The 25097-nt window shown below is 55.8% G+C and overlaps 1 protein-coding gene across 1 annotated transcript in view; it reads left to right on the plus strand.

The window, feature by feature from the left end:
* Positions 1–2765: 2765 nt before the first annotated feature.
* LPIN2 (lipin 2) overlaps positions 2766–25097 on the plus strand; it is a 75269-nt gene continuing 52937 nt past the window's right edge. Inside the window, exon 1 of the mRNA XM_060200741.1 lies at positions 2766–2916. The gene's annotated coding sequence lies outside the window, so the exon portion shown is untranslated. The remainder of the gene's footprint in view (positions 2917–25097) is intronic.

The following is a 25097-nucleotide window of genomic DNA, read 5'->3' on the forward strand; positions in this document are numbered from 1 at the left end:
GGCGGGGACCGGGGTCCTCAAACCGGGGTCCTTGCTCACTGTAACATGTGTGCTCAGCCAGGTGCGCCACCCCCCCCCCCCCCCCGGCCCTCCCCGCCCTGGGGGTGGTGCTGGTGGTCATGGTTTACAGCACAGTCTTGGACACCCAGGTGGGACTGTCTGGCCTCTCTGCAGGACACGCACGCCCCTGTTAGCCCCGTCCCAGCATCGTGCACCAGCACCCAGAGCCCCTCTACCACACCCGGCCCCCTGCCTCCCCACAGGCCTTCGCTTTGCTGCAAAATCTCGTTTTTTCTTACATGATGGGAGCAACCTGAGCCTGCAAATGCTAAGGGATGAATTCAGAGTTGAGACAGAGGGAAAAACCAGTTAGGTTTCTCTTCCTGAAGCCTGGGGGGGGGGGAAACGCTGCTGCCCCTTACATGTCAGGGGTAGGAAGTGAAGGGACGTCATCTAACAAACATTTAGAGTCCCCACCCTGCTTACTGAGTGGAGGCGTAAACAGACAGCAGAGAATGAGGGGGTGCTACAAGGTGGGCCAGTCATTCAGACTGAGGTATCAGAGCTGAGGTTGCTTGGAGGGAGGGAAGGAAGGAGAGTGTGTCCAGGGCTTCCTGAGTGACAAAGCAAGAAATCTTGGCAAAATCTGTGACTCCCAAGGCATGTAGTTGTAGTGACAGTGCTGAGAGAAAGATGAAAAGTCCAAGTAGACAAAGTACAAGGAGAAAATTATAGTAACACCATGTTCTAGGTTCCAGACACAAAGCTAAATTAAAAATCTTTCGGTAGCACCAAATAAAAGACTCTGGGGTGGGTGGGGGGCAGAGGACAGGTCCAAAAAGGATGACAGAGGACCTAGTGGGGGTTGTATTGTTATGTGGAAAACTGAGAAATGTTATGTACAAACTATTGTATCTACTGTTGAATGTAAAACATTAACCCAACAATAAAGAAATTTAAATAAATGAATAGGTAAATACAGCTTCTGAGTTCAACAACAACAACAAATAAATTTTAGGGGGAGTCGGGCGGTAGCGCAGCGGGTTAAGCGCACATGGCGTGAAGCGCAAGGACCACATAAGGATCCCGGTTCGAGCCCCCGGCTCCCCACCTGCAGGGAGGTCGCTTCACAGGCGGTGAAGCAGGTCTGCAGGTGTCTGTCTTTCTCTCCCCCTCTCTGTCTTCCCCTCCTCTCTCCATTTCTCTCTGTCCTATCCAACAACAACGACATTAATAACAACAATAATAACTACAACAAGGGCCACAAAAGGGAATAAGTAAATAAATAAATATTAAAAAAATTTTTTTAATCTTTAGGTATTCATGTGCCATCCTCTAGACAATCCTGTGAAAAAGAAATTATCCCTCCTCTTCCTCCTCTTTCTTCTTCTTGCAGAAACTGGGGGAGAGCTTTTTTCTTTTCTTTTTTTTTTTTCTTGCTTAACTTCCACTTCTCCGTAGTGGAATAAAATCATCTGAAAGGCGGGAATGTTCTTGGTTTGTTTGTTTTCACGTCACTTGTAAGGTGACTGGTAAAGCCCGGAGAATTCCTAACGTGCTGGGCTGGTCACCAGCTATGAGACTGCGGGGCCTTGTGGTGGGGCTCAGCGGGACTGAATGCCTAGGAGAGGGACAGGGAAGCGGCTGTCTGGGCTCCTTCAGCAGGAACACAGGGAGGAGGCCGAGTGCCGGCCAGGGGGTCTGTCATTCCATCTGGAGGAAGAAATCCTTGCTGTGGCCGTTCCGTCATGCAGCAGGCAGCACTGTGTCCATGCCATTTCTCAGTGTCTGTAATGCGGTCACAACTGTCACACATGGTCTACACTCAGCAACTAGTCGCCATTTCAAAGTAACATTCAAAATCGTCACTAACAGCTGTGGAAGCATAAAGAATGCTGTGCAGTAAGAAACAGTCGCAGCACTCCATCTCCTTTTAGACATTTATTTTTAGACGAGCATTTGTAATAGGATGTTTGCCAGGGCAGGTGGGGGGGGGACTAAGCAGACAGATGCGACCCTGGCCATGAAACATTCATGTTTGGGGCAGGGTGGTGGCGCACACATGTCGCAGTGCTCAGGGACCCGGGTTTGAAGCCCTGGTCCCCACCTGCAGGGGGAAAGCTTTGCGAGTGGTGGAGCAGGGCTGCAGGTGTGTCTGACTCGCTTTCTAGCTCCTCCTTTCTTTTCCATTTCTGACTGTATCTATCCAATAAATAAAGATAATAAAAAATTTTTAAAAAGAAAGTATTTTAAAATATACATATATTACCTAAGAATATATACACGTATACATATACATGTTTATCTAAATATAAACAACATGTGTATATATGTTAGGATATATATTCTGACAGGGCATGGTAGATAGCATGATGGTTATGCAAAGACACTCTCATGCCTGTGACTCCAAAGTCCCAGGTTCAGTCCCTCCAACTAAGCCAGAGCTGAGCAGTGTTGGGATTAAAAAATAAATAAAAGCAATAATAATAGTAAAATAAATAAATAATAAAGATAACACAGGACATTCGTGCTGTATGCTTTTTCTTTTTGCTTTTGCACCCTGTTTGCTGCTGTGACAGTTGAGCCCAGTCCCAGGGAACTCTCGCCTTGCGGCTGCCCTGGGGGGGGGGGACGGCAAAGCCTCGTGGCGGAGGGAGGGCGCCGGCCCCGCCCACAACGGGCGTGTCCAGGATCGGACCCCGCCCCTCTGTGGGCGTGGCTGGCGTCACGTGTCGGGGCGGGGCCTGCGCCTGCCCGCCGCGTCCCATTCATGAGGGCGGCCCGGCCGGCTCTGCTGCGGCCCCCGCGGCTCTGCAGGCGGCGGGCTCCCCGGCCCCCTCGCGCCCCCGCCGCCCGCCCGCCGCCCGCCGCGCACTGCGCACCGCCCGCACGCACAGGACGCCGGCGCCGCCGCAGGTACAGGCCCGGCCTCGGCCTCCAGCTCTGCGGGGCGCGGGGGGGGGGGGGAGACGGGGAAGGGGGAGAGGGAGGGGACGGGGGAGGGGGACAGGGAAGGGGAGGGGGACAGGGGAGAGGGATGGGGGAGGGGGGACGGAGGAGAGGGAGGGGACGGGGGAGGGGGAGAGGGAAGGGGAGAGGGATGGGGACGGGGGAGGGGGAGAGGGATGGGGGACGGGGGAGAGGGAGGGGACGGGGGAGGGGGAGAGGGAAGGGGAGGGGGGACGGGGGAGAGGGAGGGGGACGGGGGGCAGGGAAGGGGACGGGGAGAGGGGGAGGGAGAAGGGGAGAGGGAGGGGGAGAGGGAGGGGGAGAGGGAGGGGGATAGGGGAAGGGGAACGGGAAGAGGGACGGGACATGGGGAGGGGGAAGGGGGACAGGGGACATGGGGAGGGGGAGGGCGCGGGGGGGGGCAGGCAGGTCTCCGCGGGGTCGGCAGCGGCGGTGCACAGCCCCCCGGCCCCCCCCCCGCCCCCAGGCAGGTGCTGGGCACCCCGGCCCCGGCCCCGACCCCGGCCCCCAGGGCGGGGCTGTTAGGGCGCTGACCTGCCTCTGTCCTCAGCGCGGCGGGGCGGGGCGGCAGGTGCCCGGGTGCGAGGCTGCCAGCTGCCAGTGTCCGCCAGGTGGGCAGCCAGGTGGGCAGCCAGGTGGGCAGCGGCCCGAAGGTTCCGGGGCTGGGCGCTTGGGCCGGGTGACACCTGCTCCTCAGGCTCCCCAGAGGCTGCCCGACCCGACGCCCGGGGGATGGGGCGATGAGCGGCTCTGGGGGCGGCATCCGTCGCAGGATGACCGACGTCGTTCTTTGAAGGGCTCCTGCTTTCTTAGAAAGATTTTTTTTAGTTGCCCTTTTGTTGCCCTTGTTTTATTGCTCTAGTTATTGTTATTGTTGTTGTTATTGGTGTCATCGTTGTTGGATAGGACAGAGAGAAATGGAGAGAGGAGGGGCAGACAGAGAGGGGAGAGAAAGACAGACACCTGCAGACCTGCTTCACCGCCTGGGAAGCGACTCCCCTGCAGGTGAGGAGCCGGGGGCTCGAACCCGAATCCTTACTCGGTTCCTTGCGCTCATTTTAACACTTGTGGAGCTCGAGGAGCTTGAGGGAAGCTTGTCATTTGAGAGGAGCAGGAGGAAGGACGGTGCGCTGCAGCATCTTTTCCTCTCTGTCTCTGTCGGAAAAGCTCACCGAGAGAAGCAGCCTGTGCAAACCCCGGGCAGCAGACAGGCCGGGAGGCCTTGAAGGACAAACTCAGGAGCTGGCAGACATCTCGGGACCTGGCTAGAGTGTGTGGCAATGAAGGCAGGGCCTGAGCGAGCTCCCTGAGCTCCCTGAACGCGGCCTGGCTTCGGGGCCATCCTGGCAGTGCCCCGGGCCCGGTGGGGCGGGTGGCGAAGGGTCCAACGAGCTGCGAGGGACACTGGGTTCTGGGCGCGAGCTCTGGAGGCGGCTGGGCTCTCCCGGGGCAGCTCCTGCTTCGCACACTGGTCTGCGCCCGTCGGCTGGGCCCCTTGTCGCCGTCGTAGCAGGCAGCTTGAGAGTTTTCTGAAGGGCTGGCCGCTCTAAGCCTGGGAGTTTTTCCTTGATTCTGACTCAGCCAGCCCATCCTGATTCGAATCTTTCGCTCTCTGTTCCCACCTCAGTGACTCTGTCTTGCTGGGAAGTGGTTTGGAGCCTGTATTTTGAAAGCCTATTTTTACCTCTCATTCCCTGCTTCGCTGAAGTCGATCATTACATGTCTGGCCGAGCCCCGGTTTCCTGACTAGTGGTCTTGTCTTCATGGTGAAACAGGTCACAGGGTGCTAGGAAGTCTCCAGTGGGTAGGCTCTTAAGGAACGTACCGTTAATCAAAACTTTAAAGACAGTGATCAGTAGGTCGGTTATATGTTGGTAATAAGATACTTGAATAAAAAGGCGTCTTGGTTTTGGTAGCCATGAGGAGGGATTTTGGATTCCAACCCTTTGGCCCTTGTGACTTTCTTTTTTTAATTTTTATTTATTTATTTTCCCTTTTTGTTGCCTTGTTTTTTTTATTGTTGTTGTGGTTATTATTGTTGTTGTTACTGATGTCGTCGTTGTTGGATAGGACAGAGAGAAATGGAGAGAGGAGGGGAAGACAGAGGGGGAGAGAAAGACAGACACCCGCAGACCTGCTGCACTGCCTGTGAAGCGACTCCCCTGCAGGTGGGGAGCCGGGGGGCTCGAACCAGGATCCTTAATGCCGGCCCCTGCGCTTTATGCCACGTGCACTTAACCCGCTGTGCTACCGCCCGGCCCTTGTGACTTGACTGTCAGCAAACTGCACAGCTACCAGCAGGGCATGCTCGGCACTGCGCTGTCCTGCCTGCTGGGACTGGCCTTCAGGGTGACGGGCTGGGAGTCCGGAGGCCGAGCCCGTGAGGCCTCCGTGCGCTCACACCAGCCACCCTGCACACGGCCGCTCGGGAATCCTGAGCCTGGACGGCTGTGCTCTTCGTTTCCAGCGGATTTGGGGGGAATGAGGAAAAACCAGAACGTGCCCCCATAGGAGCCGCGCGGCACTCCCAGATAACTCCTGACCTTCCTCGGTCTCGACTCACTGGCTGCAGTCTGACTCCTCTCCCTCCACAGTCTCTGAAGGGCTGTGTATCCATTTAGAGCGCACTGAACATTAGTCTTAAAATAAGGAAGGAGCCAGAGACAAAGGGAAGTGGCTCAGGGGTTAGCGCCTCTCTCTCGTGTGTGAGGCTCTGGGTGTGATTCTTGGCACTACGTGAAAAAGGAAGAAGGAAGGAAGGAAATAGGAAGGAGGAAAAAGGGGACTGGGCGGTGGCACACCAGGTTCCTCGCACATAGCGCAAAACACAAGGACCAGCGCAAGGATCCTGGTTCGAGCCTCTGGCAGCCTCCCCACCTGCAGGGGGGTCGCTTCATAAGCGACGAGGAAGGGTCTGTGCAGGTGTCTGTGTTTCTCCTCTGTTTTCCCTTCTCCTCTCATTTTCTCTTTGTCCTAATTAAAAAAAAAAAGAAAAGAAAAAGGGAAGAATGGCCACCGGAGCGGTGGATTATTAGCACCAGCGCCAAGCCCCAGAGATAACCCTGAAGGCAAAAAAAGGAACAGGAAGGGAGCCAGAAATCATTTTAATTCATAATCTTCAAGTGCAGTACTAGCTCCTCATTTTTGAAGAGGGTGTGGCTGAAAGGGAGTGGCGGTTCATACAGCGAGGCTATTCTCTTCCTTTTAAAAAATTTCATTTTATTTATTTTCCCTTTTGTTGCCCTTGTTGTTTTTATCGTTGTAATTATTGTTACTGATGCCATCATTGTTAGATAGGACAGAGAGGAATGGAGAGAGAGGAAGAGAGACAGAGACACCTGCAGACCTGCTTCACCGCCTGGGAAGCGACTCCCCTGCAGGTGGGGAGCCGGGGTTCGAGCCCTAACACCAGACGGGCCCACCCCCGTCCCTTTTGGCTTCTCCCTCTCTCCACCACTGGGGCCTCACGGTTCCAAGCGGACTGCTTCAGAGAGAGAGACAGACAGACAGACAGACAGGCCAGAGATATGAAGCGGGAAGTCTTTCAGGTGAGCTGCCTGGCTGCCTGCGCACGCCCCTCTCCCTCTCTGTCTGAAGCCAGGAGTAAACGATGCCAGTCACACAGTCAGTGTGTTCTCGCACCGTGGGAGCAGATGCCGTCCTGTCTGCTCGTCTGGCCGGGTCGGAGCAGACATAGCCTGGATCTCTGGGTCGGAGCAGACATAGCTTGGAGCTCTGGGTTGGAGCAGACGCAGCCCAGAGCTCTGGGTCGGTGGTGCTCTCAGGCTGGGCTCAGCCAGGCACATGACCGGTTCGCTTTGGGAAGCAGAGATGAAGGCTGTCAGCAGCCTTTAGGAGGAGGCAGCCCGGTGGTGACTGACCTCTAGCTCCGGCTAGGTGACGGCCTAGTACTCCGCCAGGCCTCTCTCTCATGACTCAGACACATTGCAAAAAAAAACAACAACAAATGCTAAGAGTCGTCAAACAGTCTCTGTCCCCTGGTAAATCTGAGCGCTGCTGACGTGCGAGGTGCCTTTTACCACCCCGCACTCCACGAGGCCGGACCGTAGGAAGCTGGCATTACAGCCTCTTGGAGCAGGACAGACTTCCTGGCCCTTCCTCCTCACAGGAAGCTCGTTCACACTGTGAGCTGCCAGTTCACATCCTCTATCTGAGTTTGAACAGCCCCCCCCCCCATTTTTGCTGAGTTGGCAGCCTTGTGCCTGTCACAAGGACACATCCCAGATGAGCTATGTTCCCTGCCTCAGATTTGGTTTCTGAACTGGCGCTATTTATTATTGGGTAGAGACAGAAATCGAAATGGGAGGGAGAGACAGACACCTGCATCCCTGCTTCACCCACTCACGAAGCTTCCCCCCTGCAGGTGGGGACCAGGGGCTTGAACCTGGGTCCTTGTGCACTGTGTTGTGTGCGCTTAACTAGGTGCACCAACACCTGGCCCCAGCTAGTACTTTCTTCCTGGTATCATTTGATAGCTACATCTAGTAATAATATCCTTTCTGATAGGCACATTGTGAAGCGCAAGGACCGGCATAAGGATCTCGGTTCGAGCCCCCGGCTCCCACCTGCAGGGGAGTCACTTCACAGGCGGTGAAGCAGGTCTGCAGGTGTCTGTCTTTCTCTCCCCCTCTCTGTCTTCCCCTCCTCTCTCCATTTCTCTCTGTCCTATCCAACAACCATGATAACAATAATAATAACAACAATGACGATAAACAACAAGGGCAACAAAAGGGGAAAAATAGCCTCCAGGAGCAGTGGATTCGTAGTGCAGGCACCGAGCCCCAGCAGTAACCCTGCAGGCAAAGAGAAAGAAAGAAAACCCTTTCTGATGGAGCTTTAATGTTTTTTTTAATGATTGAATAAACTGATTTGGTATTTATCACTTCGTTTTCCCCCCGACAGAGTGATTTAATAGTGATCTCTAAAATAATAGGGGTGCAGCTCACACCGCTCCCATCACTCAGGTCCTGTCACTGTCGTCGTCTCCCCTCCTCATCAGCTTCCGCATGCGGCTGTCAATAAACAAATATGTCCACAGACCTTCAGCAGCGCCCCAATCCACAAGCGCCCTTTCGGTGCAGTTTGCTCATCGTCACCTGTGATGTGAAGCCGCCACCACCACCTCCTCCTCGCAGGTTGGTTCTAGAGATTCGCCACGGTCGTCCCTGAAACCAGGAGCACTGGTGGCCCAGGGGTCCAGGGCGAGGGGGCAGACTTGGAGCTTCTGCCACTGGCACTAGGGGCACCCGTGCAGAGGGCAGAGAGCAGGGGCCACTGGGACTATGCCTGCTGTTCATAATCGACTCTAAGAGAGCTAAGTACGACTTCTTTTAAGGCAGAACTTACAGCTGGGGAAGAGAGGGGCTGAGAAAGGAGTCAAGAGAAACATCTTGGAGAGAACGTGCCTGCGTAGGACTTCAGCGTGACACCAGGAGGAGTTCATGTTTCAGATTAAAAAAAAGATTCTCTTGTGCTAGCTTGAAATTTCTTTCTTGACCCAGAACTTTTACCCTTCGTGTCAAATGGAAAATACAAGTTAGCGGTTAGTGTGTACGTCCTGTGCGCCGCACACGCTCATACATTCAAGTCTAGCACTCTGCCATTGGTCTGCTCTCTGCTTTTTGAATTTTGTCTGTCCGCCTGTGGTGGAGAGCCTTGTCTTAGTATCTAGAAGGCAGCCATCTGGTATGTATCATCAGGCAAACCCTGAACGAAACCAGTGTATCATCAGCTAGGTCACAGCCTTCATCAAAGCGGGAGAGAGGAACCTTTTTCTGCCAAGGGCCACTTGGTCCCGTAGACCGTCCCTTGTGGACCAGGCCTCATTCCCGCTTCAGAAGTTGGTGCCAGCACGTGGGAACAGCTCGTCTGGGGGGTCTGGGGGGTCTGCCGGGCCTCCAGCCTGGCCCCCGCCCCCGGTGTTGAGACATGTTTCGGCGTCGAGGTCTGCGTCTGCATTCGCTGTCCCCGTCTGTCCCTGTCACTGTCCCCGTCCCCGTCCGTCCCCACGTGTAGAGAAAGGTAGCAACTAGTGCAAGTGGTGCTGTGCAAAGCTCGCAGCTGCGTGGACTGCTGAGTTCTGCCTGCAGTTGCCTCCGACCAAATGATCCCAAAGGCCTGATACCCCCCCGCTGATCTTTTTTTTTTTTTTTTTTGCCCTTGTTGTAGCCTCGTTGTGGTTATTATTATTGCCACAAGTTGATATTGTTCGTTGTTGGATAGGACAGAGAGAAATGGAGAGAGGAGGGGAAGACAGAGGGGGAGAGAAAGACAGACACCTGCAGACCTGCTTCACCGCCTGTGAAGCGACTCCCCTGCAGGTGGGGAGCCGGGGGCTCGAACCGGGATCCTAACGCCAGTCCTTGCGCTTTGCGCCACATGCGCTTAACCCACTATGCCACCGCCTGAACCCCCCCCCCCATGCTGGTCTTAAAGTGACATCTTTTTAAAATAATCTATGACATTTATTTTGTGTACGTATTTCACTAAGCCGTAAAACTTCCTGAAATCTTATTCTCCACTAGCTGATAATTACTCGCTTATCATGATGACTGACATAAACACATCTCATGGCCTTCCCGTCATGCTACTTTCTTTCTTTTCATCTGGAAATACAGTTCACGGAGAGAGGGAGAGAGAGAGAGGAGCTGGAGCCCGTGTGGTGGGAGCAGGGAGCCTCAGATGCCCACCCTGCCCCTTCCAGCGGAGCTGTCTCCCCGGCTGCGTGCAGGAAGGTCTGGAAGTGCCGGGGAGCCCTTTCCTCAAGTCTTTGCCAAAGGCTGTGAAAGGCCTTTCATGCGCGGCCATCTCCTTAAGTGAATGAGCAAGATAACTTAATAGGAGTCCTGCTCCACTTGATTATCTTGGCTCATCTGTTTCATCTCGTTAATGACACACAGCCCAGTTCAGCTGGGCTGGGCGCGACGGGAAAGGAGCCTCCTGGTCAGCTTGTCTCTCCGTAACAGCTCCCGATCCTGCACATGATTCCCTCCTGTCAGCGTCCTCTAAGACATATAGAGAGCTGAAATATATAGAGTTCGTCATTTTAGAAAGCAAGTAGTAGGGAGTCGGGCGGCAGCGCAGCGGGTTAAGCGCACGTGGCGCAAAGCGCAGGGACCGGCGTAAGGATCCCGGTTCAAGCCCCCGACTGGCTCCCCACCTGCAGGGGAGTCGCTTCACAGGCGGTGAAGCAGGTCTGCAGGTGTCTGTCTTTCTCTCCCCCTCTCTGTCTTCCCTCCTCTCTCCATTTCTCTCTGTCCTGTCCAACAACGAACGACATCAACAATAACAATAATAAACACAACAAGGCTACAATAACAAGGGCAACAAAAGGGGGGAAAATGGCCTCCAGGAGCTGTGGATTCATGGTGCAGGCACTGAGCCCCGGCTATAACCCTGGAGGCAAAAATAAAATAAAATAAAGCAAGTAGTACTCTGAGTTAAATAATGAACACCAATTTCCTAGAGCAACTTCTTTAAACTCTTATTTTTTTACCTCTATGCTTGTATGCTTAAGCTACCCCGTCTTGGTTTTTCACGTTGAGATATTCTCTGACTTTCCTTCTGTGCAGAAATGCAGATGCGGCTCTTACATAGCCCTCCTCAGACTCATTCCCTTCTTCCCTCCCAGTCTAATTGTGTCACCACGTTTCCGCTTTCTCCGCGTTTTTTGTCTGATGTTTCCGTGACTGAACATAACACACAGGGCTGGGCGGCGGCCCCCTGGTTAAGCGCACACACAGACACTGGCAAGGACCCAGGCCCGAGCCCCCATCCTCTCCTGCAGGAAGACATGCAGGTGTCTGTCTGTCCCTCCCAGCTCTTCTCGACCCTGTCAGATAAAATAGAAAGAGAGAAAAGAAAAAGGCTGCCGGGAGCGGTGCATTTGTGATCCCAGCACCAAGTCCCAGAGATAACTCGGGGGGCAAAATAGATTAATTAAATAAACTCGCACAGAACCAAGCATGTGTGGTTATTTTATTTCTTCTGTTTAAAAATACACATTTCTCTTCATTTGATAGGACAGAGAGAAATTGAGGGGAAGGGAGACACCTGAAGCCCGGCTTCGCTGCTCGTGAAGCTCCGCCCTGCAGGTGGGGTGGGGAGGGGACCCCAGCAGGGCCTGCCGCCACCTGGCCCCCGCGGCTCTGTCAAGATTTCCTTTTCTCTGAAGTCAGCTGTTTTGCTGGTCTGCGCTTCTCGGTGCCAGACACAAGTTTGAGCTCCGTCTTCTGGGCAGGACTACAGAACTCTTCACCATGGTCAGCCTCATCGGCTGTCCTTCCCGCAGCTCTGCTGGGTGCCTCCCGGCTGCGGTGGGCGCATTGCCCTGTGGAAGGAAGGCGGCACATGAATCAGCCCTGAGTCTTCAAGTGTCTGGAAATTTCCACAGGCGGAACTGATAGGCTGACCATAGAATGCCTGAATGGAAGTAAGTTCCCTTTAGAATATTTAAAATGTTGGGGCCAGGTTGGTGCACCTGGTTAAGCGCACACACTACAGGGCACAAGGACCTGAGTTCAAGCCCCTGGTCCCCACCTGCAGGAGGAAAGCTTCAATTCCCTCTTTTCTTTTTTTCTGTTTCTTTACTGGAGGATTAATTTTCGACAGAAAAAGATAGTAGTTTGTACATGCATGACATTTCCCTGTTTTCCACGTAACAATTCAACCCCCATGAGGTCCTCCTCTGCCATCCTGTTCCAGGACCTGAACCCCCCCACCCCAGAGTCTTTGACTTCGGTGCAGGACACCAACTCCAGTCCAAGTTCTGCTTAGTGTTTTCTCTCCCGATCTTGGTTTTCAACTTCTGACTGTGGGTGAGATCGTCCCATATTCATCCTTCTGTTTCTGACTGATCTCACTTAACATGATTCCTTCAAGCTCCATCCAAGATGGGGTAAAAAAGGTGAAGTCACCGTTTTTGATAGCTGAGTAGTATTCCACTGTGTATATAGACCACAACTTGTTCAGCCACTCATGTTGTTGGACACCTGGGTTGCTTCCAGATTTTGGCCATTACAAATTGTGCTGCCAAGAACATATGTGTACACCGATCTTTTTGGATGGATGTGTTGGGTTCCTTAGGATCTATCCCCAGGAGAGGAATTGCAGGGTCACAGGCTAGGTCCATTTCTAGCCTTCTGAGAGTTCTCCAGACTGTTCTCCACAGAGGTTGGGCCAATTGACATTCCCACCAGCAGTGCAGGAGGGTTCCTTTGACCCCACAGCCTCTCCAGCATTTGCTGCTGTTACCTTTTCTGATGTGTGACATTCTCATAGGGGTGAAGTGGCATGTTGTCTTTATTTGCATTTCTCTGACAATCAGTGATTTGGAGCAGTTTGAGATCAGATGAGATTGGGTGTGTTCAGGGTGGTATGGCCGTAGGCTGGAGCAGTTTTTCATGTGTTTGTCGGCCTTTCGGATCTCTTCTGTGGTGAATATTCTGTCCATGTCCACCCCCCAATTTCGGATGGGGTCATTTGTTTTCTTGTTGTTGAGTCTTGTGAGCTCATATATGTTTTGGTTATTAGCCTCTTGTCTGGTGTGTGGCATGTGAAGATCTTCTCCCATTCTGTGGGGGGGTCTCTGTCTTTGGGTGACGGTTTCTTCTGCTGTGCAGAAGCCTTTTACTTTGACGCAGCCCCGTGGGTTTATTCTGTTTATATTCTCCACTGTTACCTCAAGGAGTGTGCTGGTCCGTCAGCGCTACATGTGACAGAGCCGGGCCAGCAGCAGCTCCCGTCTGGTCCTGAGGCTCGAGTCTGTCCAGGGTCAGTGGGCCTGGGCCCTTGCTGGTGCTTCCATGCCGCCCGTCCCTCCTGCACTGCGTGTCTCGTAGATGGAGTGTTCAGAGCTCTGCTCTCACGCCCGCACGTCACTCCCCCTGTGTGAATGTCTGAACATGGGCCCAGGTCTCCCCGTCTAGACAGAAGCCAGTCCGTCATGTTAGATGAAGGCCCACGCCTGACACTCACTTACTTGGTGAATTTATTCAGAGAAGATCTGCGCCCGAGCAAGGCCACGTTGCGTTGAGAACATGTCACGTTTAGAACTGCAGCTTCCTGCCTTTTGTTTTGTTTTGTTTTGTTTCTGTTTTTCTTTAGATTTATTTCACTTCTGAGACAGGAGCACCGAGCCACCGCTCCAGCAGACGGGGTAGGTGCTGGCGGGTGGGGCCTGGGGCCTCGGGTTCCTAAGGCCTGCACTCCACCTTCTGGGACACTCCTGGACCGCTCCGCTTGGCGTTCCTTAGTGGGAACGCAGCTCAAGTCAGAGAAGGGAGTCTCAGAAAGGACTAAGTTGAGTGCGAAGTATGTGACATCGACTGGTCTTAATTTGTTTTGTTTTTTGTTGTTTTTTTACTCAAGATAGAGAGCAAGAACACCACTTGGGCATGTGAGGTGCCAGGGATCAAACTCAGGACGTCATACTCAAGTTCAGTGTCATAACCACCGTGCCACCTCCCAGACCCTGTAACCTTTTTAAAGACACTGTTCTTTTTTAATATTATTTATTTATCTATTATTGGATAGAGACAGAGAGGAACTCAGAGGGGAGGGGGAGATAGAGAGGGAGAGACACAGAGAGACAGACACCTGCAGCCCTGCTTCACCACTTGTGAAGCTTCCCCCCTGCAGGTGGGGACCAGGGGCTTGAACCCGGGTCCTTGCACACTGTAATGTGTGTGTGCTTAGCCAGGTGCGCCGCCTCCCGGCCCCTTTAAAGACCCAGCTCTTTATTAATTAATAATAGCCAGAGCGTCACTCAGGCACACGCGGTGCTGGGGATCAGGCTGTAAGAACAGTGCTGTAGCTGCCGTGTAGCATTCTGGGACTCTATAGTTTCCTAATATTTTTGCTTATTTAAATTTATTTACTGCATAGAGACAGTCAGGAATCAGGAGGGAAGGGAGAGATAGACAGACACCTGCAGCCCTGCTTCACCACTTGCAAAGCTTCCCCCTTGCAGGGGGATGGGAGGCTCGAACCCAGGTCCTTGTGCACTCAACCAGGTGTACCACCACCCAACCCCTATATTTTTATAGAGATAGAAATTGAGAAAAAAAAAAGAAATTGAGAAGAATAGAGACACCCGCAGCACTGTTCAATTCTCTCTCTCTCTCTCTCTCTCTCTCTTTTTCCACCAGGGTTATCGCTGGGGCTTGGTGCCTGCACTACAAATGCACGGCTCCTGGTGGCCATTTTTTCTATTTTGTTGTTGTTACTGTTATTGTTGTTATTGCTGTCATCGTTAGGTCAGAGAGAAATTGAGAGAGATGGGGAAGACGGGGAAAGACAAGACACCTGCAGACCTGCTTCTGAAGCGACCCCCCCCCCCCGAAGGTGGGGAGCCGGGGGCTGGAAACCGGGACCCTTGCGCCCTGTGGGCCTGACCTGCAGGTGGAGACTGGGGGCTTAGACCCAGGTCCTTATATCTGGCAACATATGCTAAGTGCACCAACACCCAGCCCCGTTTTGTGATGTCTTCAAAGCTGCTTGTAGCCGACTTGTCATCTGGGAGATCAGACAGCAGCTGTCAGGAAGCAGGTCACAGCCGGGTGTGTGTGGCTGCCGCTCCCCGAGCGCCGAGGGGCTTGTCTGCACATCTCCGGCCCTGCCCTGCTTCCAGAGCAGCTTGAGGGGAGGAAGGCGGGAAGCAGGTGTCGGGGGCAGGGCGTCCCCACCATCAGTAGGTCCTCACCAGCGACTGTGGAGGGCTCGGAGCTGGGCAGCCAGGCGGGCACGGGCAGAGGTTCACACGGGCACGGGCAGCGGGTCAGGCGGGCACGGGCAGAGGGTCAGGCGGGCACGGGCAACGGGTCAGGCGGGCACGGGCAGCGGGTCAGGCGGGCGCGGGCAGCGGGTCAGGCGGGCGCGGGCAGCGGGTCAGGCGGACACGGGCAGAGGGTCAGGCGGGCGCGGGCAGCGGGTCAGGCGGGCGCGGGCAGAGGGTCAGGCGGGCGCGGGCAGCGGGTCAGGCGGGCGCGGGCAGCGGGTCAGGCGGGCGCGGGCAGAGGGTCAGGCGGGCGCGGGCAGAGGGTCAGGCGGGCGCGGGCAGAGGGTCAGGCGGGCGCGGGCAGCGGGTCAGGCGGGCGCGGGCAGAGGGTCAGGCGGGCGCGGGCAGAGGGTCAGGCGGGCGCGGGCAGCGGGTCAGGCGGGCGCGGGCAGAGGGTCAGGCGGGCGCGGGCAGAGGGTCAGGCGGGCGCGGGCAGAGGGTCAGGCGGGCGCGGGCAGAGGGTCAGGCGGGCGCGGGCAGCGGGTCAGGCGGACACGGGCAGAGGGTCAGGCAGGCGCGGGCAGCGGGTCAGGCGGGCGCGGGCAGAGGGTCAGACGGGCGCGGGCAGCGGGTCAGGCGGGCGCGGGCCAGGCCGGCGCGGGCAGCGGGTCAGGCGGGCGCGGGCAGAGGGTCAGGCGGGCGCGGGCAGCGGGTCAGGCGGGCGCGGGCAGCGGGTCAGGCGGGCGCGGGCAGAGGGTCAGGCGGGCGCGGGCAGAGGGTCAGGCGGGCGCGGGCAGCGGGTCAGGCGGGCGCGGGCAGAGGGTCAGGCGGGCGCGGGCAGAGGGTCAGGCGGGCGCGGGCAGCGGGTCAGGCGGGCGCGGGCAGCGGGTCAGGCGGGCGCGGGCAGCGGGTCAGGCGGGCGCGGGCAGAGGGTCAGGCGGGCGCGGGCAGCGGGTCAGGCGGGCGCGGGCAGAGGGTCAGGCGGGCGCGGGCAGCGGGTCAGGCGGGCGCGGGCAGCGGGTCAGGCGGGCGCGGGCAGCGGGTCAGGCGGGCGCGGGCAGCGGGTCAGGCGGGCGCGGGCAGAGGGTCAGGCGGGCGCGGGCAGCGGGTCAGGCGGGCGCGGGCAGCGGGTCAGGCGGGCGCGGGCAGCGGGTCAGGCGGGCGCGGGCAGAGGGTCAGGCGGGCGCGGGCAGCGGGTCAGGCGGGCGCGGGCAGAGGGTCAGGCGGGCGCGGGCAGAGGGTCAGGCGGGCGCGGGCAGCGGGTCAGGCGGGCGCGGGCAGAGGGTCAGGCGGGCGCGGGCAGCGGGTCAGGCGGGCGCGGGCAGCGGGTCAGGCGGGCGCGGGCAGAGGGTCAGGCGGGCGCGGGCAGCGGGTCAGGCGGGCGCGGGCAGCGGGTCAGGCGGGCGCGGGCAGCGGGTCAGGCGGGCGCGGGCAGAGGGTCAGGCGGGCGCGGGCAGAGGGTCAGGCGGGCGCGGGCAGAGGGTCAGGCGGGCGCGGGCAGAGGGTCAGGCGGGCGCGGGCAGAGGGTCAGGCGGGCGCGGGCAGCGGGTCAGGCGGGCGCGGGCAGCGGGTCAGGCGGGCGCGGGCAGCGGGTCAGGCGGGCGCGGGCAGCGGGTCAGGCGGGCGCGGGCAGAGGGTCAGGCGGGCGCGGGCAGAGGGTCAGGCGGGCGCGGGCAGCGGGTCAGGCGGGCGCGGGCAGAGGGTCAGGCGGGCGCGGGCAGAGGGTCAGGCGGGCGCGGGCAGCGGGTCAGGCGGGCGCGGGCAGCGGGTCAGGCGGGCGCGGGCAGCGGGTCAGGCGGGCGCGGGCAGAGGGTCAGGCGGGCGCGGGCAGCGGGTCAGGCGGGCGCGGGCAGAGGGTCAGGCGGGCGCGGGCAGCGGGTCAGGCGGGCGCGGGCAGAGGGTCAGGCGGGCGCGGGCAGAGGGTCAGGCGGGCGCGGGCAGCGGGTCAGGCGGGCGCGGGCAGAGGGTCAGGCGGGCGCGGGCAGCGGGTCAGGCGGGCGCGGGCAGCGGGTCAGGCGGGCGCGGGCAGCGGGTCAGGCGGGCGCGGGCAGAGGGTCAGGCGGGCGCGGGCAGCGGGTCAGGCGGGCGCGGGCAGAGGGTCAGGCGGGCGCGGGCAGCGGGTCAGGCGGGCGCGGGCAGAGGGTCAGGCGGGCGCGGGCAGCGGGTCAGGCGGGCGCGGGCAGCGGGTCAGGCGGGCGCGGGCAGAGGGTCAGGCGGGCGCGGGCAGCGGGTCAGGCGGGCGCGGGCAGCGGGTCAGGCGGGCGCGGGCAGAGGGTCAGGCGGGCGCGGGCAGCGGGTCAGGCGGGCGCGGGCAGAGGGTCAGGCGGGCGCGGGCAGCGGGTCAGGCGGGCGCGGGCAGAGGGTCAGGCGGGCGCGGGCAGAGGGTCAGGCGGGCGCGGGCAGCGGGTCAGGCGGGCGCGGGCAGAGGGTCAGGCGGGCGCGGGCAGCGGGTCAGGCGGGCGCGGGCAGCGGGTCAGGCGGGCGCGGGCAGAGGGTCAGGCGGGCGCGGGCAGAGGGTCAGGCGGGCGCGGGCAGAGGGTCAGGCGGGCGCGGGCAGCGGGTCAGGCGGGCGCGGGCAGCGGGTCAGGCGGGCGCGGGCAGCGGGTCAGGCGGGCGCGGGCAGCGGGTCAGGCGGGCGCGGGCAGAGGGTCAGGCGGGCGCGGGCAGAGGGTCAGGCGGGCGCGGGCAGAGGGTCAGGCGGGCGCGGGCAGAGGGTCAGGCGGGCGCGGGCAGCGGGTCAGGCGGGCGCGGGCAGCGGGCCCCCTGCTCTGTCTCCTGTGCCGACCACCCAGCTTTCACCTGCACCTGCGGAGTTTCTTGTTGGGCTCTGAGGCCGTCTCCCTCAGGGCTCGGAGCCTTCTGCCGGAAGCAGCACACTTCTGCCTTTCTTCAGTGATTCCAGTTTCCTTCCTTCCTTTTCCCTCTTTTATTTTCATCTTTTAATTTTGTATTTGTTACAAGTTTGTAAGATTACAGTGTATAGGTCCACATCTTTTTCTTTTTAAAAAACCTTTATTGCGGGGCCTGGCTGGTGGTGCACCTGGTGAGCGCACATGTTACACTGCACAAGGACCCGGGTTCGAGCTCCCAGTCCCCACCTGTGGGGGGAAAGCTTCCTGAGTGGTGAGGCCGGGCTGCAGGTGTCTCTGTCTCTCTCCCTCTCTATCTCCCCCTTCCCTCTTGATTTCTGGCTGTCTCTATACAATAAATAAATAAAGATAAAAAGTTTAAAAAAAATATTTAAGGGGCCGGGTGGTGGCACACCTGGTGGAGCGCATATGCTACAATGCGCAAGGACCCAGGTTCAAGCCCCCGGTCCCCACCTGCAGGGGGAAAGCTTTGCAAGTGGTGAAGCAGGGCTGCAGGTGTCTCTCTGTCTCTCTATCACCCCCTTCACTCTCGATTTCTGTCTCTGTCCAATAAAAAAATAAATAAAAAAGAAATTAAAAAAAAGATTTTAAAAAACATTATTTATTATTGGCTAGAGACAGAGAGAGATTGAGGAGGAGATAGGGAGAGACACTGCCGCCCGGCCTCACCACTCCTGACTAGCTCCAGGCTGCAGCTCAGAGTTAAGAACCAGCTGAGTCACGCCCGGTCGCCGAGCTGTGTGCCTGCGGCCTCCATGCCATGCTGCTCCCTCCACTCGCGCAGTGTCTCCCCAACTCCCAGGCTAAACTGCCTTTATTCGCTCCATCTTTCTACATGCGAAGTTTTGTGATGAAGTTATGCAGTAAATACTTGGGAGACATCAATTTCTGCAAAGGGTGAGGCTTTTTATCTAGACCTTATGCTTGCTCCCCGCGCGTGAAGCCCCCCGCTGCAAGTCGGGAACTCCATGCACTCTACCGGGTGAACAAAGGGCGCCCCCCCCCATGATTTGTTCTTACGCCCACTAACGTACATTTAACATCACCACGTGGGTTAAAAGCGACAGCTCTGCAAACTAGAGGCTTCGGGTCCCATCCTGCCTCCTGCAGACCAGGCCCTCACCACTGGAATGTCAGTGGTTCATCTCTGTTGCTTATCTTCATCTGTCGGTGCCTCTGACTTTATGTCCGATAGCATTTTTACATAACCCCCAGATACTGTGTGTCCAGGAGATTACTGCCCGATTTTTGGTTTCTAGGTATCTAGTCAGCTTTAAGCAAAGGTTCATTTAACAAGGTATATCATGTATGTGAACATACTCTTCCAAAAGAACATTAATGATGAAAGGGCCATTCACACAGACACTAGAGCTTTCTCGTGTCTGGCCCTTCGTTGTGCTTGTGCTGGGGATCAAGGCTGGTCCTGTAGGCACGAGACAGGCAGCTCCCTGGTCCGGTGGTCAGTGAGTAGTCTGTTTAAATGAGTTAAAGAAGAGTGCCAACTCAATTCAAACAGAAAAAGAGATTTATCCATTTAAGTCATGAGAAAGGAAGAGGTAGGACAAGAGTGAAAAAAGCAGACATTTAAACAGATGTGTGTAGTTGTAACAGGATGGACACACACACACACATGTGCGTGTGCACACACACACACGCCCAGAAGCCTCAGGACTTCTGTGTGACTCTGCCCTATGTGCTTTGAACAGGGCCAAGACTCACACTTCCTGGGGGCTCATTTTATGCGAATTGTTGTCCAGGGTGAAAGGCAGGCCACGAGCCGTAGCAGAGTTGCTTACCTCCTTTTTTTTAAATTGCCTCCAGGGTTATTGCTGGGGCTTGATGCCTGCATGGCAAGTGCAACACTCTGGCAGCTTTTTTCTTTCTGATAGGAGCAGACTTGAGAGAGAAGGGAGAGAGAAAGACGCCTGCGGCACTGTTTGACCACTTGTGGAGTTTTCCCAGTGGTTAGACTTGAACCCAGGTCCTCGTGCGTGGTGGTGTGTGCACTGTAGCAGGCATGCCATCCTCTGAAGGGCCTAGTAGATCTGCTGATGGCGGGGGTTCCCAGCAGACTCTCTCTGGCCTCAGAACACTTTTTCACGTGGTGCTTGGGGTGCAGGCAGAGCCTCCCTCACACACGTGTTACATGCACGCAGCCCACCTACCCAGTCTTGTTGTGTTTTCTGACTGTGTGTGCTTAGAAGCAGGAACACAGGCTCCTGCCCGCTGCCCATAGAGCGAGGCGTCTTTCTGGATGTTGTCCATGGGGCTCACGTGCAGTGCCAGTGACTGGACTCAGGGCCTCACGCATGGTAAGATGCGCCCTCTCTCTGCTGAGCTATCTCCCTGTCAACTTACAATATTGTGCAGAAAACATGACCTGGAACATTGACATTGGAAGGCTTAGGCCTCAGAGGTCTTGTCCTATCCTCCTTAAATCAGAATATAGAAAAATACTCCAGCCCATAAGGAAATGTTATATATTAACCCTGGAGTTTGGTAGAATAAAGTTGTCTTTTTTTTTTTAATGTGCCTATCAGAGCAGAAAGTAAAAGATGTTGAATTTTAAGGTGTATTCTTTTTTAAAATTTATTTACTATTTATTTATTCCCTTGTTGCCCTTGTTTTTTATTGTTGTAGTTATTATTGTTGTTGTTATTAATGTCATTGTTGTTGGATAGGACAGAGAAATGGAGAGAGGAGAGGAAGACAGAGAGGGGGAGAGAAAGACAGACACCTGCAGACCTGCTTCACCACCTGTGAAGTGGCTCCCCTGCAGGTGGGGAGCCGGGGGCTCGAACCGGGATCCTTACTCCGGTCCTTGCACTTCATGCCACGTGCACTTAACCCACTGCGCTACCGCCCGACTCCCATAGTTATTTCTTTTTTTAAAAAATATTTATTTTATTTATTCCCTTTTGTTGCCCTTGTTGTTTTATTATTGTAGTTATTGTTGTCGTCATTGTTGTTGGATAGGACAGAAAGAAATGGAGAGAAGAGGGGAAGACAGAGGGGGAGAGAAAGACAGACACCTGCAGACCTGCTTCACCACCTGTGAAGCGACTCCCCTGCAGGTGGGGAGCCGGGGGCTCAAAGCAGGATCCTTACGCCGGTCCTTGCGCTTCATGCCACCTGCGCTTAACCCGCTGCAGTACCACCCGACTCCCAGATGCATTCATTGTTATGAGCGGGTGAGAGAGTGACTGGTCTACTCAGCTCTGGCGTATGGCTGTGCTGGGACTTGAACTTGAGACCTCTCTAGTGCCTCAGAAGCCTGCAAATCCTGTACTACCCAACCTGGATTTCTTAAAGAAAACGCGGGCCTCCAAGTTGGTCTGTGTTTGGGAGAGTCACTTGCAGTGGGCCTGTTGCCCACAGAGTCCTGCGTCCTACGGCTCTCCGGAGCCTCCAGCTGCTGTCTTCAGACTCGGCTTTAGACTGTGCGGAATAGTGAAACTTGAGCGACAAGCGAGGTAGCAGTTAACCAGGAAGCAAGTCAGACGACAGATGTTCAGACAACATGGCAAGAACACGAAGAAGGCTTCTGGGTCTCTATGGGGAGTGACCCTGAAAACACTCCTGAGCCAGGGATGTCACTGCAGAGTAATCACGGTAGAAGTTATGAATTCCTTGGCGTATTGCACCAAAGTCAAAGACCGTGTGTGTGTGTGGGGGGGGGGGGAGAATACAGGTCCAAGAAGGATGACAGAGGACCTATGGCGGTTGTGTTGTTATGTGGAAAACTGGGAAGTGTGATGCATGTACAAACTATTGCATTTACCGTTGAATGTAAAACATTAATTCCCCAATAAAGAAAATTTAAAAAAGAAGGAAATCGTGAATTCCTTGCCGCCCACATGTTGAAACAGACTCTCACCCGAGTGTTCACTCACTCATCAGAGCCTTTTTGTGTCGCCTGCCTTGGTGGGTGACCCAGTAGAAATATGCTTCTGTTCTGCGGTGCAGCCCCCGGGGGGCGCGGGTCCTGCCATGTTGCGGATTGAAGTCAGCGTGTGGTGGAAAGGCGTGTCTGTTGAACCAACAGCACAACTTCAAATAAAAGAATAAAAATCAGGAGGTAAAATCTTTAAAATCCCTTTATATCAGGGCCAGGTGGTAGTGTGCCCGGTGAAGCGCTTAACACACGACAGGGCACAAGGACCCGGGTTCGAGCCCCTGGTCCCCGCCTGCAGGAGGGGAAGCTTCACAGGTGGCGAAGCAGGGCTGCAGGGGTCCCTCTGTCTCTCCCTCTCTATCTCCCCCTCCTCAGTTTCCGACGGTCTCTACCCAATAAATAAGCAAAGCTGTTAAACAGCTGTAAAATCCCTTTATATCTAGTCTCATTTACTTAGGGGCTTAGCAGTGGAAAAGTAGAAATGAAAGGTTTCTCTTCTGCTAGCGTCTTCCACATCTGCACAGAAGTTAAAAAGGCACCATGTCCAGTCATTCTTAGAATGTTGAGAAAACATCTGACAGTGTAGCAGTATTTTTCGTTGAAAATGCATATGGAGAATTCAGAATTTGGGGTTGTGGTTTTAACTTTTCGTTATTATTAAGCACACTTTGTCCCAACAGTGTCACCGCACGGCCAGTGGCCCCACAGGAGGAAACTGAGGCGTGTGCCCCTGGGAGGCCGCCGGCTGGCAGCTGAGCTCCCTGCCTGGGTCCGCGCTGCACAGAGCCAGAGAGCGGTGGAGCCCGGCAGGGCCAGGCAGGGCGGCAGGAAGTTCATCCCAGACAGCCTCTGGCCTCTGGGTCTTAGCTCCTTGCTCCTGCTGGCTTTGTGCCTCTTTCCTTTCCCCTCCCCTCCCCTCCCCTCCCCTGCACTTTCTCCTGTGGTCTGAAGCTGGCTGAGTGAGCACAGAAAAGTGCTTCCCCTGGGTGGGTGTCCGGGAGCTTTCACCCTGACTCTTTTAGGACCATGGCGTCCTCCCTTTGCACATGGAAAGGGGTTTTCTCTCTGTTTCTTTTCTTTTTTCTTTTTATTCACTCACTACTGGAGAGAGGCGTGGTGAAACTGAGAGAGAGGGAGAGGTGCTCAGGAAGCTTTCTCCTGCAGGGCTTCCTGCTGAGCAGGGGTCCAGACTTGGGTCTGTGCACAGGGCAGCGTGTGCGTCCTCTACCGGGAGCTTGTTCGCACTCAGACGCGGGCGGCCAGTCCCGTCACCAGCTTCACAGCGTGTTCGCACTTCTTCTTCTAGCGTTTGCCCTTCTTCCGTAGCCAGTCAACAGCGTCAGGTTGAGCCTGATGTCAAGTTTCGAGACCTCCTTTGAATCTGGAGAGGTGGCAGTCATTGACTATGTGGGTCCTGGTCTGTCTGGAGCCGCAGGGGCAGTTCAGGTCGTCTCTGGCTCCCCAGCGATGGGACATAGCGGCGCACCGGCCATGGCCTGTTCCATAGCGATTGAGGAGGGCCCGATCATAACGTGCTAGGTCAAAGCCGGGTTGACGCTCGCAGGGGTCTGTGATGAGGTGTTTGTTCTTGACCTCAGCTGACTGCCAACTCTGTTTCCAAGAGTCTGGAACAGAGAAGTTCAGTGTAGGCGTAGGGGACCAGATTGGGTGACGAGACGTCAAGCGTTGGACAGGGTGGGCGAAGATATCCGATTATATTGGCAGGTCTGGTCGAGCGTAGACGTGGGAAATGAACTTAGATGATGCTGCATCCCGACGAATATCTGGCGGGGCGATGTTGCTAAGAACTGGCAGCCATGGAACCGGGGTGGAACGGATGGTTCCAGAAATTATCCTCATGGAGGAATATAATTTGGAATCGACCGAGTGGACATGGGGGCTACGGAACCATACTGGGGCACAGTATTCTGCAGTGGAATAGCATAATGCCAGAGAGGATGATCGCAGTGTGGAAGCGCTCGCGCCCCATGAGGAGCTGGCCAGTCTTGCAATGATGTGATTCTTTGCGCCCACCTTTGCTGCAGTTTTTATGAGATGTTTGTGAAATGACAGGGTGCGATCGAGAGTAACGCCAAGATAGACTGGCTGGGCTTCATGCCGGATTCTCGTATCGCCAAGCTGCACATTAAGCTCACGCGAGGCCGAGGCATGGTGTAGATGGAAAACAGATGATACCGTTTTTGCAGTGCTAGGGATTAGTCGCCATTTTTTACAGTCATCAGATATCAGAGACATGTCTTTCGTGAGTGTTTCCTCGAGGATGTCGAACTTGGATGCCTGAGTTGCACAGCAGATGTCATCGGCGTAGATGAACTTCCTTGAAGAAGTTTCTGGGAGGTCATTGATGTAAATATTAAATAGCGTAGGAGCCAGAACAGAGCCCTGGGGGAGGCCACTTGAGACAAGTATCCATCTGCTAGACTTGTCACCCAGATGTACCCGGAATCTTCTGTTTTGGAGAAGAAACGATATAGTGTTGGCCACCCATGGAGGCAGGCATCTTGAGATCTTGACTAGGATCAGACCGTGTCATAGGCTGCTGTGAGATCAACAAAGACAGCACCCGTCTTTAAATTCTTCTGGAATCCATTTTCAATGTAAGTTGAGAGGGCCAGGGCTTGTTCGCAGGTAGATCTTCCTGGGCGGAAACCAGCCTGGGCGGGTGATAGGAATTTCTCTGTAAGATGAGAAATACGTAATAGAAGCAGCCTCTCAAGGAGTTTGTAACACACGGAGAGGAGAGAAATTGGTCTGTAGCTGGCGGCCAGTGTTGGGTCTTTCTTTGGTTTCAAAACCGCTATAATCTTCGCACGACGCCAAACTCTGGGCATAGACTCAAATTCCAAGATGTGGGACAGGAATGAAGCGAGCCACTTCTTTGCCGCGGGACCCAGGTTAAGAATGAGTTCTGGGGTGATGTTATCATAGCCAGCAGCTGTTCCCGGTTTAACCCTCTTCAAAGCGTCTTCAGTTCAGACAGTGTAAAGGGAGAGAGTTTTGGAGATGGACAAGATAACTGGAAGTGGGATGACCACTCATGGGAAATTTCTCTTTTCCAGACTGGGTCAATCTTAGCACGTCCAACTTGAGTTAGGTGACTGGCCACTGAGTTTGGAGATACGGGAGGATGGGAGACGGGAGGGGGTTGGCTACCGGCACCCAGACTATGAAGAAGCTTCCAGGCCTTCCTACTTGAGTGGGTGAAGTTCAGACTTTCCGTGAGTTGTTGCCAGCGGGCTTGGCGTGCTGCATCCAGGGAAGCAATGAGATGGTCAGCCACATCTGGGTCGCCCGACTCATCATACTGCTTTAGTAGTTGCTCGCATTCAGCATCAAGACAAGGCGTATAGTTAGCACGTCTCCCACGAGGAATGGCTTGGGAAGCTGCTTTGAAGATGGCTTGGCGGAAGCGCCTGTAGGAATCTTCAGAGGGGATAGAGTTAATTGGAATTGCAGGAATAGATTTGTTGGTAAGATCACTGAACAGGCGCCAGTTTGCTTTCCGAAAGTTCCATCTTAGTTTCTCTGAGCACAGAATCAGTGGGAGCTGGAGACCAATGTGGATGATAGCTGAGCGGTGATGACTGTGCGGGAAGATCTTGAG

This window comes from Erinaceus europaeus, chromosome 10, assembly GCF_950295315.1.
Source record: "Erinaceus europaeus chromosome 10, mEriEur2.1, whole genome shotgun sequence".
Taxonomy (NCBI): domain Eukaryota; kingdom Metazoa; phylum Chordata; class Mammalia; order Eulipotyphla; family Erinaceidae; genus Erinaceus; species Erinaceus europaeus.